We start from the raw sequence: 15,133 nt of genomic DNA on the forward strand, positions 1-15,133 counted from the left end.
TTACACACCTATAATATTTAAATGATGGAACTTAAAAAGAGGGGATACAGATGAGTGTCCATGTTGTATCTGTGTATTTAAAGTGGTTAGGATAGATATATAGTTACATTCTCTTAATGAATAGAGTGATTTGTTCTAATGGTGTTTGTAAATAGGATATCATGTCCGCATCTTGTACAGCAATTAAGCACTAGGAAAAATGCATGCAATGTGTTAATTATTGAAACTGTCCTAACAATTTAAAAATAAATAAATAAACTTGGAATGAAAATAAAAAACAACAACAACACTAACTGGGCCAGGTATGGTGGTGCACCCAATAATCCTACCAATTTAGGAGGCTAAAGCAGGAGGATGACAAATGCCAGGCCAGTGTGGGAAATTTAGCAAGACCTTGGAGGAAGAGAAGGAACAAAGGCCTAAAGACACAGCTCAGTGGTACAACACTTGCCTGGCAGGTATGAAGCCCTGGATTCCAGCTCCAATAAAAAATTGTAAGTGATTTTTTTTAGAAATATGATTTTTCATGAGCTCTATCATAGCAGTAGAAAGGATATCCTAGTGCCACTATGATAAAATGATTAATTCAAGATAGACAAAATAACTCAATATTCTGAAGAAGCCTATACTATTAAGTTTATGTTATATGCCACTGACAATCTACACCAAGTACTCTGCGAATCTCTCATTTCATTTCCACAACTGTTTGAAATATCTATTTTTCAAACCCTAAAATAGCAACAACAATAACACCCAGAGAAGCCAAGGACTTCACCAAAGTTGTGCTACCAAGAAGTGACTTAAGTCAGACTTTGTCTCAAAAATAAAAGGGAAGAGACTACAGCTTAATCCCTGGAACCACCAAAGAAGAACCAAGACTCTAATGATAGATTTATGTGGCTCCACAACCACGCTTTTAAACTACACTGCCACTCTCACTAAAAGACAACCAAGAGACGGTGATCGCAGGGGGAAAGCCTGGACTTTCTGGGCTCAGCATAATTCTTCTGTATCGATGACACCCTCACGTCCAACTCTAACGGCACTCACAATGTGGTCCTGGAGGTAATAGAGACATTTCATAGAGCTACAGATTATTTTATATATGAATGAATGATACCTTTTGAAGCTGGCAAGAAACTACTTAACATTAAAGTGGGCCAAGTAAATGAAAAGAAAGGGGTAAGTAAACTAAAATTTGCAGGGGGGTGGTACTCATTTGATGAACCCTCAATCCAAAGAGAAGCGAAGAAGCCTGAGCCTCAGCAAGGAGCACCAGAAAGGTGTCAAGCTCATGAAGTTCATTACAAGCGGCAAGAGTGCAGACCTCAGATATGGCAACATTACTTTTAAAAACTATATCCTGTGATTGGGGTTTGGGGGAAATTGACCACAGATTTTTTTTTTTTTGCATTAATAACATAATAATGACTACATTTTACCCAGCAGAGAAAAAAGACTCATTTCTAATGCATGGCAATGATCCAAGCACTGTGAATTGTCGAATGAACGTCATTCTCTTCTGTGCAGACCGTGTGCCTTTGAGGCGGGCTCTGGTACCAGTGCTCCAGGGCTCTACAGGAGGGGAGCGCGTGAACAGCAGAGGAGGCTGCACCGCGCAAAACAGAAGGGACCGAAGTTTGGACAACTGTATTAGGAACAAGAAGAACCTCCAATTCCTCACGCAACTCATAACGGTATGTGTATTACCAGCTCTCTAACAGGTTATAGAACGTAAACTCTGAGGCCAGACTTCTAGCCTCTTTCTCTACTTCTGTATGTGTAAACAGGAATTGTTGTCTAAATTAATATAACTCCCACCACAAAAGAGCAGATACTATTATTACACTGAACAAAATATGCTTTGGGATTCTAGACACTCCCATAGAACCAGCGACCAAAATCGCCTGTTCGCCGTGTCTATGTGTGCATTTGTGATAGCTGACACACCTACAACGCACCTTTGAAAATTAGTATCACCAAAGCTACTCACTACATTGCTCCTTCACTTACTGGTCATTGACTCTGTTCTTAAGAAGTCAATCACCCAAAACTGGAATAAATAAATGAAAAAAAATGCATAAACATATCCATCAATCCTTCATTCTGTAACTTTTCAAAGTTTACTACACGCTGACAGAAAAACTGCCCAAAGTAACTAAAACACAATTCATGAAATACACCGCATGAGTAGTGTCACACAAGGCCTAAATTATGGCAACTGCCCAACTTTTCTTTATGAATCTTTTACTTCAGTAACAGGCACAAGATGTTTCGATTACAGGCTGGGGAGATGGCTTGGTGGCCTATGCTCCTACCTGGCAAGCACAAGAACCAGGTCTGATTCCCAGCACCGCATGCTGTGCTGGCTCTGGATCCACCAAAACCGGGAGTGGTGGCCCACACCGGCAAGCCCAGTGCTGGCAAACTGAGCCGGCAGGATCACTACAGGTCCGGGCTGCCTAGTGAGACCCTGTACCAAACAGACAGACAAATGATTTACAAAATCGTAAAGATACTTCGATCACACGTACCGAGGGAACCTGTGTAAACACAACCGCGCAGTAGTAACAGAGGTAGCCTGAGGTGCTGTCTCACTGCTCCTTCTCAGAGCTCAAAGAAGAAAGAAGATTACTGGAATGCTTTAAAGCCCAACTTATACTATAACTTTTTGTACAGCTTCTCTCCAATTCTCTTGTGGTATCTAAACCAAGAAAAACACATGGGAACTGACGTTTCAGCAATACAAACTAAACAAGGCAGTAAGAAGGTAAATTCTAGACAGCAACTTTTACAAAGTAATAGACTTAGAAATTCACCACTCCTGCAATATTCCTCATCTTTTCGCATTTCATGTCACTTTCTACAAAAATTTTAATAGTACATACCAAATATCGTACCTCCCTCTACTCTGTTAGGCCACATAGTAGTTCTCTATTCTAATACTAATCCCCTTATCATCCCAACACCCAAGACGTAGACCTGTCTCTCTCTTTTTTATTAATACCAGAAATGGAACCTGGGACCTCACGCTTGCCATACACGCACTTGGTTCTGAGCTATATGCTTGGTCCAGGCCTGTCATTTTTTAAAAAAAAACTAAGATGCATTAAAGTTGCCCTCGGTCATAGACCATGTTATTCAGCCCCACATGAGACGAGATGTGACACTGCACACCTTTACACTCCTAATGGCATCTGAAGTAGGGCTGGTGTAGCAACACACAGAGCACTAGGGGGTTTCCTACCACACAGGCTTTGAGAGAAATTTGAAGAGAGCTGGGCAAAAGGACATCGATCCATTAAGAACTAAGAAACTATATGAACTAAGAAACTTATCTGAAAGCTGATTTTTTTGGAATCAGAGGGCATTTTAAAAACATCAATTTGTCATTTACCCAAACATGTCAGATGCAACAAAGCAAATTCAAAAAACAATTTTTTAAGCACTATATGACAGGCAGGTTAACAAGGATTCAAATGGTACTGAGTAAACAGAAACATTCTACCTATGAATGACTACAGTTCAGAAATTAATGTTAATGAGAGAGCACAATAAAAACTAAGCATTCTGGGAAAGCCTGACAGACAGCTCAGCAGACTAAAGCACCTGCTTAGGCACAGCACAGCAGCTGGAGTTCAATCCCCACCAAGCAGTGCCGGCCCCGCCCGCAGGGCTTGCTGAGGTGATTGAGACTGGGCATGCTGGCGTGCACTAGTAATCCCAGCACGTGGGAAGCTGAAAACAGGAGAATCAGTATGAGTCCAATCTGTGTAGTGAGACCCTGTAGACCCCGTACTGAACAACTTAGCTGATTATGTTCAGAAAACTTAGCAGTTTCCAAATATGTACAGAATCCCTGAACTAAGAAAAAAAGTACTATGCATGTAACTTAACATTACTTAAGAACTACCCCTTTTCGAACTATTGGAAATATCAGGTGGGTTCAACAAATCCAGAAAATGATTTTGTTTCATCAATCAAAAATGAATGAAACAGGGCCGGAGAGATAGCTCAGCAGACTAAGCGCCTGCTTTGGCAAGCGCAGGGACAAGGGTTCGATCCCTGGTCCTGCATGCCGCGCCAGCCCTGCTCCCAGGGCACACTGAACCATCAACTGAGTCTGGGAGTGGTGGCATATGCCTGTAATGCCAGCACTGGAGAGGCTGAAAACAGGAGGATCGCTGAGTCTAAGCTGCTTACTGAGACCTTGTACCAAATATATAAATAGAAAAAAAAAAATGAATGAAATAATTATCAATCCTCTACTCAGTTATCAAATGAAATTTCTACATATTTGGAAACTGCTAAGTTTTCTGAATATAATCAATTAAGTTGTTTCATTTACAACAAGGATGTTAAATAGTTTACTAAGAAGCAAACTCAGAACTCTTACTGGACCCTGCTCAGTGATTTTCCTAACCAATAAATTCTTTCGCTAAAGCAGCAAAAAGCTGTATCTCAAAACCTTGTATATAAAACAGTACTACAGTGGCACAGAAGAATTACTCACGAAGGCAGGTGTGGCGCGGCACGCACCTGGAGTTCCAGCTACCCCGGAAGCTGAGGCAGGTGAAGTGCTAGCACTCAGGTTCAAGACCTGCCTGGGCCACACAGTAAGATCTCCCTCTCAAAGCAAACAAATAATTACACATGCAATACTTAACTATGGCAAGAAAATAATTTCACTCAAGAAAAAGTCTGATTGTCTTTGATTTTAAGTAACTACTGTAATAGTTGATACTTAAGACATTTTGTGCTTCTCTCTCAAACCAATGACCCTTGCCCAGAAAGCTGAACAGTGTGAAGGAAGAGAAAGCTCAGGAAATAACTTCAAGCTTGGCCCAACAGAGTATTTACTGAGCTTCTGCACTTCACTTTCCTTGGATGTGATTTTGAAATTACATTCAAATCTCTAATAGTTTCTACTAAATTACATTGCCAAAGATATGAACTCTTGCCTGTAAAATCTGCTACAAAAAAATAAAAGGGTGCAAATGCACGGCTGGTCCACAGTCCCCTCCTGGCCCGACCCCTGTTATCTCCATGATAAGCAGCAGGGCTCTAGGACAGTCACATTCTCACCACTTGGGATGGCTGAGCCGCCCTCGGGCACCGCAAGCCAAAGCTGTCACTTCCAGTCACTGCTCAGCCCAACTACTGCCATGCCTGTCGCGACAAGTATTAGCCACCGTAAGGCACCACACCTTTGCTTTGACAAAACATACCTTTGAAAAGGTATGAGCACCAAAGGAAGCTGTTTCAGAGGTTGCCAAGGGACACTGGGCTTGTCTATAAACAGCAGAGAGAGAGAGTGAAAGGGCCCAAAGCCACAAATGCAAGGTGACTGTTGGCCCTGAGTATGAATAATTTTGCTATTTTCTGTGTGCATGAGTTAGGAGGAGGCAGACAAGGACAGAGTAAGACACAGTTTGACCAGGCTGAGGTGGGATTAGTTGTCGGCCTAAACCTGCCATCTGGTGTTAAGATACAGCAGGTCACACCCCAGATGTGTTTCTTCAAACAAATCACATCTTTTTTCTTATCCCTCTTTTTTTTCCTTTCTCTAAAGAGATGCTTGCCAAAGACACAGATCAGCTTAAAGTTTAGACTAAAAACCTCTTCCTCATGTACTTAGCCAGATGAGGTGTATGTCGTTTCACACACTCATGCCCCTAAAATGACAGCCTTTCAGAAATGCTATCTGGAGACGCCGAACAGAAAATCATTTGTTCACTGCTCATCAACCCTGACAGTCGGGGTTCTCCTTAGTCATCTGAAAGGTGTTCCCCGTAAAACCTGCAATCTGTCGAAGCAGGAGAGATTCCGGAGTCTCCACGCTCTGTGCTTTTGTCTCCAGACCTCACCCCACCACCGGGTGGGGAAGGGCTGCGCAGCGCTGTCATTTGCACCTCATTACACTGGCTGGAGCTTTGAGAAAGCTGATATTCCCTCTAAATTTTTACAGATGCTTCTAGTTTACCAGTTCATGACTGCACTACTAGGAAAGACTTCCTGCCTCTAAACTGCTTGCTGGCATGTATGCTGAATTTCAAAATCCCTGAAAAAAGCAAACCTTTGTGGTTGTCTCTTAACTTTTTTCCAGGGGAAGGGGTGGATCACCAAAACCAAACCAAGCAAGAGCTTTTTCTCCTACAGAGTGAGGCTGAATCTCAGAAATTCCCTCCTAACTACCAGCTGTTCATCTCAAACTGGTAGCCACTTTACAAAAATGTTCATTAACAAAGTTATTTGTGGAAGGTGTTTCTCATTGTAAATCATGACTGTGTCATATTCAATAAGTTGTGCAAATAATTCAGTCACAGACTGCCTCACACTTGAGCATGTATGTGTTTCCTTTTGTTGCATTCAAAAACCACTTCAAGACAGTAAAAGGGGACACTTTCTAAACCTCTGGTCCTCTTTCTTTAATGGCTCCAGGGTTCAGGGCAGGTGACAACGGTCTGTTCTTAATCTTTACTGCTCCAGCAATGTTAAGGCAGATGACGAGGGACACAAATCCCCTGATGGAACTGAACGCATTCCAAGCTCCCCGACCCACTCAGCGCCGTAATCCCCTGCAGCTGGATCTTACTTACCACCATGCACAGCTAATACATTTTTTAAAAGCTAGTCACTGGTGACAAATGTAAACTGGACAGAACAGCTCCCCCTCTGCCTGCCTCAGTCCCTCACCCCTCAATCTTCCCCCATAACCCAGAGACTTGCTGTTTCTGTGATGGATAGGACCTGCCTTTTAGAACAACCAAGCCTATACCATATAGCTCTGCTCTAAGTGACTAGAAGGTTTTAAAAGCATCTTCAGCTGTCAGACTGTAACAAAAACAACAAAAATGTCATCCTTAACACAAACATTTCACAACTGAGAAAACCCTGTAAGCTGAGATGATCACTGCCATACTGAATCCACTATTTATTTAGCTATCACGTGCACGCAGGCTGTTCTGGCACGCTGGCTGTTTGACTGAATTAAGCTGGTTGCCATATCCGGGGGCATAAGAATAATAAATGCCAATGAAAATTTAAACTTGAGGAATATAGATACAGATATAGATAGAGCTTCCCTTCACTCTTTAATTTTGGCATAAATCCACTAAAATACAGTAAACAAGTGGCCTTTTATGGTGGGGGCCAGCGTTCATTTACATGGATTTTGAGTCCCATTTAGCAAGATAAACTGAGTAACCCAAGGGGACAATAGCTTTGTGCTAGATGAAATATCATAAGCCAGGACACCACACTACCAAAAACAACAGCCTGAAGACAGACGGAAAGGTAGCTGGTCAGACACACTAAGCTAGGGGCTGTGCTCTCAAATTTACCAAAACACTACACAATACAGATTAACATTTTGATTTAAAAAAAAAAACAAAAACTAGCTTCTTCACCTGAAGCAGAGAACCAAGGGTTAAAACAGGGTGCTTTTTGTTGTTGCTGCTGCTGTTACTCTGATTCCCAGATAACTGGCAGTGTGCGCTTTCACTTTCGCGATACTGCCAGTTAGACCTGGTCATCGCTACAGCACTACCACCACACTCAAAACGATTAGGCTTAATTACCGCAGTTCCTTTAGGCGAGGGAAATACCATGTCATGACCACTCGCAGTATCCTAACTTGAGCTCAGTCCTTGGTGACACACAGTGGCCCAAGTAAACGAGACCCTGAAAGGCACCTCAGCTGACAGAGTAACCAGAAGGAACACAAGAAGCGGCATGCAAGTCTCTGTAATTAACTCACACCTAATTGTGTGACTTCTCCGTGTTCTCCGCGCCCCTCCCTGAGAGCAGGTATTCCAGCGCAGCCCGGTGACCCGTCTCCGCTGCACCATGCAGTAAGACTGGATGGGTGTGCGTGGGTGGGGGAACTTCACATGGCGGGGGGAGCAAGACAATTTCTTGAAAGAGTCCAGATCTGATTTCCTTGTCACCCACTGTCACATTCCCAGTCTCTGGAGAACCCAGTCAACATGAGTAATTTAATCAAAAGGCAAAAATAAGAATTGCTGCTCATGGTGACCCCGGTTCTGTGGACAAAATCTAAAAATGGAGTGTGTGTAAGAGAAGTTATGAACACTGGCGAACAAGAAAAGCTTAAGAGATACTTGTGTGGATACAGGTGTGGAGCTAAAGCATTTTGTGCACCGTAAGGAAAATGAAAAATACATATACAGTTGGTGCATTTTTCAAGACTGAATTAGAGTTAAAACTACAAAAACCAAAAAGAAAATGGATCTCTGTAGTATACAAACTTCAGAGCTACCTAGCACACTTAGCCTGGGTATGTCTGTCCAAAAGTCATTCATTGAGGCATGTTGTACTCTTCATAAAGTAATCAAAGACAGAGGGCTTTACAGCATTACCTTATATATCTATTATAAACTAAAAGCAGTATTTCTACTTCATAATATAAAATCTCAAGTCTAAATTCCCAAGTCTCCAATGATATGTTACGCTATAAAGTTGTCAAAAACCTAGAAAATGTAAAAAGCTAGGCCTCGGGGAAAACAACCTAATCACAACCAGACATCTGCTTGTTACTTAAAAGGTGATAAAGATGGAGTTTAATTAATCAAAACTATATGTTATTCTATAATTGTGCCAAACAAAAAAGCAGGTACAATTAAGTGTGTAAGTAGTATGATTACAGTTTGTAAGAAATCACAACAACAACAACATGCCCATCTGGACTTGTAGGAACCAAATCACAATGCACACAGAAATCTAACTGAACATGCTCACTCTTTAGGAAGCAGAAGTCCTTCCAGCGGCATGCACACAAAATGAACTCTGTCTCTTTAAGTTGAAGGACCTGCGATAGTTAGGTAGTATGAAGCCAAGAAAAAGTTCTGAAGTTTTAACTCTCAAGAGCAAACATTTTCTACTTGTGAAGTAAACTCTGTTGAAAGACAGCAGACTATGTCCCACCAGTAAAAACAGGAAAGTTTTCAGCCAGTGACAGCTTTGCCTACAGAGAAAAAAAAGTGTCATAGACTCACTTTATTAAACCATATGCTCATTGCCCTGTGAAGAAAGCAGGGTCACTAATTAGTTCATTCTGTGAAAGAAGTCCTTCCTGATCCCGTTGACTTTTGTCCCCCTGGTTAGCTCCAGCTATTTCTGTCATGCAAGTTGAAAATCACTGGAGGGAGGAAGATCGCCATAACAACCGCTGAAATGATCTTGTGGAATGTGTCTAGTGGCACTGGAATAACCTGAATATGTGCTCCAGATGTGTCGGCTGTCAGGAAAAAAGTAAACACATCTGATGGACAGCGTATGACTAGGTGGCCTCCAAGCGACTCCGGGACTGGGGGAGGGCTGCGCGTGTGTGCAGGGGCAGCGGTGGGCGGCCAGGCGCTGGGCACAGGCAGCAGGACGCGGCCTGGGGTGGCCCGGAGTCTGGGCGCGACTGCTCCGGCCACGTCCCTCCCCCAAGTGGCCTCTGTGGACTGCAGCGGCCTCTGTGAATTTCCGCCAGGCGTGGACTTGTGAGCTTTGGGGAGAAAACTAAAGCATGAATGCCCAGAGGAAAGGGGAAAGGACTGAGGGGCTCAGACCGCCTTCCGCCTTCAACACTGATGGCAACGTGCTGTTGAGGCCTGTCTCGAGGGAAGGCCGTCTCCCCACCAAGTGAACGGCTTTGTTTCCTTGCACCGCGTGCGCTCCGCTGAGGCACTTTTTATTAGGTGACTGAGTGACTGCATTCCCCAGCTGAGACGCTGTCCTTTTCGATGGTGGTAGTGCTCCACAGACTCTCACAAGCTGGACAAGTGGGTTGGTTCCCTAACTCAAAACATTTTTAAAAAATATTTTTGTAATGAAATACACAGAAATGACTAGAAAACACAACATAAGCCAAAACACGTTTTCACCTTAGTTCCTATCCCCAGGGGTGGTGTTTTCAAAGAGAAGGGCTTTTAGATCTATGCCCACTGCTGACGTCCACAACATTCTACACACCTCCAGCACACAGTAGGCACTTGTCGCATACTTGCTGAACTGAGTTAGTTGTTAAATATCAAATTCAAGTAAATTCTACATACAGTGACAGAGAATACTTAAAATAAATCAAGTTTTAAAACACTTCAGAAAAATAAATGGTAAGTTTATTTCCCCAAGGAAACAAGTACCTCCGTGAATAGGAAATACCATGTCCAGCCTACAGTACCACCTACTTGTTCATGAGCCCACCACATTTTAATGCCTGTTCCTAAGGCAACAGTTCGCAAAATGCAACTTAAGTTATAGAGAAGATATATAAAAATGTTCACAAAAGTCTTCCCATAAAAGCTTACATCTGTGTACAGGCTACAAATGTTTGTGTAGAATGTTAGGATCTATGTCAGAAGTTTTTCAAGCAACATATTCCAAATTTTCTTTCAAAGAAAAATCTGCACAATTACAGTATTTCTGTAATACTAATTCTAATGGTTTTCCAAGATGGTTTACACAAAGGACAAAATTAAATTTGGGGCAATTATCTCTATTAGATACAGGTTAAGATATAAAATTGCTTATTTGATATTTAAAGTTCTTTAAATTGCTTGTGTTTAACATTCATTAGGAACAAAAAGTTCCATCACTTTAGCTAAGGGGAAGCAGCATTTGTCTGGTACTTTTATTCAAGGTGATTGCCAACTTTTCAATCTCAAATCTTGTTTCAATTTCTAAACATCTAAGTACATTTTCTTCCTTTGATAAAACTCATTTAGTGACTCTGAATCTAAAAGTAGATCACCAAAGGGAAAAAGAAATAAAAAAAGGAAGACCATGAGAAATTATTATTTGCAAACAGGAAATGGAACAAACCTTCAATTCACTCGTGACTCTGTAATTCACACATTTAACCTGGCAGAGGAAGACCCTGAGGATGCTTCAAAACTGGAGGACTTTCAATCTGAAGAAAGAGGTCAAGGAACAGGAGTGATGGCGCTGCTTCTGCCTCCTAGAAAGTGGATTCACAGGCAGCGAGCTGAAGGCAGCCAGTGACGAGACTCATGCCGTGGAAAACGCTTCATCCTCTAAATGAAAACGTCGTTACTTCCTTGTGACAGAAACTATACTTTTTGACAAGTCAGACAAACTACAATAATCTTTATCAAGGGCCAACTTGCAAAATTTGCTGGCAATGTTTAAAAAAGAAGTAATCTGGGTGTCTGAAATTATTCCCACAGCAACTTTATTATTATTCCTATCTAACATAACCCACCACTACCACTAAATTAGGACTTGAAAAGGGGCTGACAGATTTCAAAAATAAAAAAAAAATTTAAAAGCTTTTACAGACAAAAATTATAAATGTCTACATTTGTACAGAGAAGCGTCAGGGGTCTAACTGAGCTTCAATAATCATTTTCATTCATCTTGATCTTAGTAGTCAACGAATGAGCAAAACAGGTGTGTGTATTTAAAGAACTAGAATATATTCACTTATGGGGCATAGTTCTTACCTACCATAAATTTCTTGATTTTTAAAAAAATTTTATCAATGTATTTTTTCAGTACATAATGACTACATTAAGTGTGGTGAATTGGTACATATATATATAATATACCTTAATTTTTTTTCCCTCCCCCTCAAAAGTGAATTATTATACATACAGATTAACAGCTAAATTATAGGCAAAATCCATATGAAACACCTAAGACAATTATACTAAATCTAGGTACATTTTTAGATGTGCTGTTCATGCTGGACTGCAATAGCTTTTTTCTCTTTTTTCCTGTATGCTTTTATACTGTGCTTTAGATACTGAGCTTCTCTAAGCAAAACCATGCAACACGTTAGCTTGTGTGTTTCACTTACTGTACTTGGAACACTTAACACTGCTGTCTCAAGGTACATCCATTTTCCCCAAATAACACAAGTTTATCCTGCTTTTTGCAGAGCTGTATATAAATACCACATTTTCTTTATCCGTTCATCTGTTTCCAAGGTTTAGCTATCATGACTTGTACTGTTATAAACATAGCTACACATAAGTCACTGGAGTATGACATCTTTAACACGAGCGATACCTAGGGGGTGAATAGCTTGGTTCAAATGAAATTCCTAGTTTTAGTTTTCTGAGGAAGATTTCCATAGTGGTTGTACCAGTTTGCACTCCCAATAACAAGGAAAGACTTCCTTTTTCCTCCACAGTCGTGCCACCATTTGTAACCAGCTGATGCCCCCATGACAGCCATTCTTTCCAGAAGGAAACGTGATTTCAGGGCTGTGCGTTTTCAAATGGCCAGTGGTGTTGAACGTTTTCCAGTGTATTTACTGGCCACTTGCGTGTGTTTACCTGAGAAATGCCTATCCACTACAGATTCCCATTATTTTAATTAGGTCTTTAAATTTGGGAGGGTCACACTTCTGGAGTTATTTGTATATTCTACATATTAGTTATTTGTCTGAAGAGAAGCTGGCACATTTTCCCCATTCTACGGGTTGTCTCTTCCCCTCTGTTGGTGGTTCCATTTGCTATGCCAAAGCTGTTTAGTGTGATGACATCCCATTTGTTGATTCTTGGTATGCCAATTTGTTTTTCTTTTTTCCTTTTGTTTTTTGAGACAGGGTCTCACCATGTGGTCCAGACTGGCTTTAAACTCATAGGGACCCTTCTAACCCAGCCCCCCGGAACTGGGATTACTGGAACGTACCTCCACTCCTAGCTCTCAAAGTTCTTACAGTGAACTTGTAGTTAGCTTTTACAAGAAAAGGTGCAAACAAAGCATGGGACCTTATATCAAATTCAGAGTCCCAGTTTTACACTGGGAGGCTTTTGTTGCAAAGGTTGGTTTATGTTTAAAAATGTTTACTGATTTATATCAAGAGTCCGAAGTGATTGGAAAGGTGTGAAACCTGGAGTGACACAGTCCTCAAATTCCAAGACTCACATGATGCTTACGTGAGCAGATTTGGTGCTGGCCCTACACAACTTGTCTAAATCAGACTTCCTACACATCTCTTGCCCCTGGTTTATGGTATATCTTTAAAAATTCAATGAAGGACTCATGCTTTAAGGTTTCTCAAAGCTTCTCCTGAACAACAGCACAGAATGTGCACTCAGCTCCACATCGACGTTCACTGCTACGTTTCTGTTCTCCTCTGCTGAGCAAAACGTGGCAATGGCTGTACCACGCACGGACGAGTAGACGCGCAGGTCCTTCGGGAAGACGCGCACACCGGTAGTAGTGTTCTGCGGTGGTCTTACCAGCCATTCTGTGACCACTCTGCACAGCACTACAGACCAATGCATAAGCATTACGAAGCGAAGGAAGACCAGAAGACTTGGAATACCCAAGCGAAACAAAACAAAACAGAAAAGGTAACCAACAAGTGAATCACCTATGAGAAATCCAGCTGCCTGTGAATAAAGTTCTATAATGCTGTCTCCAGGATGCAGCACTTTCTAAACATCCACATAAGCTGACTTCTTCATGTGACACTCTTCTGTGAGGAGGAACGCAGGTTCCAGGAGGAATGAAATAGAAATTTAAAATTAAAACATGATTCTCTGACTCCTGTGGAAGAAAATAACATTAATTCTTGAGAATAACACTTGGGAGTATGTAAACAGGGATCCCTTCCTGGGCCCTTACTAGGAACCATAAGGAGGCTGCCAAGGAAAAAATTCCTGTAGTTCAATGCCAGGAGAACAAAAGAAAACCCGAAGTTTCTTTGCGGTCATTACTCCTAAGTCATGTTACCAAGGAAGACAAAATCACGCCACAGCAAAGAACTCCAGAGAAAAGGAGACAGACTATGAACACGGTAGATTCTACCCGAGTTTAGAGGCCTGAAAGAATCCCTGTCAAGAGGAGTTTTAAAATCTGATCAGTGCACCATAATGTTATCCATCCATCTGTGTGAGAACCTCTGACGCCCTCCATCCAATTCATGTCCTTACTATAAAACAAGTAAGCTAATGAATCCTAACCCAAGCTTTATGGTAAGTGAAACATTCTCTCAAGGGGTCTATAAAATGTGTAAGACAAAATATAGCAATGCACATTAATTTCTAAAATAAATACAGTATTTAGAGGGGTAAGATGAAAGAAATAGTACTAAACAAAACCGGAGGAAAGTGCTTTAGTCCAAATTCCTTCTTCATACAGTCCAGAAATCATCCCACAGGAGTCCACTGATTTGCCTAATGTCACACAACTATGTATCTGGCGAAGAGTCAGCACCCAGCCCTCACGGTAGTAGTACACCTCCTCTAACAAATCCACCCTTCTCTTGACACCACCCACTTCACTCGCTACTTCCAAATAAGCTGGCCTATCCATCAGATGACAAATGACACTCTCTGCCGAAAAGAAAAGGGCCAAGATTAACAAAGAAATCCAAACACATTCTTCTGAACAATTTCAACCTTCTGTCCTAGAAGCATTTTAGCAGGATTGTTAAAAAGTAAAGAAAACACCTACTTTGAGTTTTAACTCCGTGCTCTCTTCCATTTCCTGGAACAGTTGCTCTGAAGCAGTGAAATGCCAAAAGGGAAGACGAAGAAGCCAGACTAAGCTCACTACTTTGGCGTCATTAGTCTTGGGGTATTAATGCTTGCCTGTATTCCTTTACAGTTCCTCTACCCTTGGTTCACTAAGGGCAAAGAATAATTTTTTCTCTGCCTTTTCAAAACATTATTGTCTTTGCAGAATCATCATAGGACCCTGACATGCTTCTTGTTTGGCCACTTGCCATAAAAAGCCACGGCTACTCCATACAGGACAGTGGCAGTCCCCTGCCTTTAGAAGAAAGGCTACCTCAACTATGGCTTTGAGCCTGAGCCTTATTTAAAACCTTCAACTGCCCCCTATTTCACTTTGAATAATGACTGGGGTCCCTAACAGGAGCAAGATCCTTTCTGTCACTCCACGGTCAAAACCCAGTTTCCAGGTCACCAGCCCGAGCTCGCCTTGGTCTTTGCAGCACCTCTGGGGCAGCTCGCTCCTGCTGAGCGCAGGGTCCTCTCCCAACCTTAGCCTCAGACAACCTCATTTCTCTTTCCTTTTCGAACCTCTCAGCTGAGGCCCTTCACAGAAATATTTTCTGATCTCACAAACTGTATTTGGCAATTCTTTCTTTGTATTTTGGGATTCTGAATAATACTCCTTTTAAAAA

Source organism: Octodon degus, unplaced genomic scaffold (assembly GCF_000260255.1).
Source record: "Octodon degus isolate 3935 unplaced genomic scaffold, OctDeg1.0 scaffold00044, whole genome shotgun sequence".
NCBI lineage: Eukaryota > Metazoa > Chordata > Mammalia > Rodentia > Octodontidae > Octodon > Octodon degus.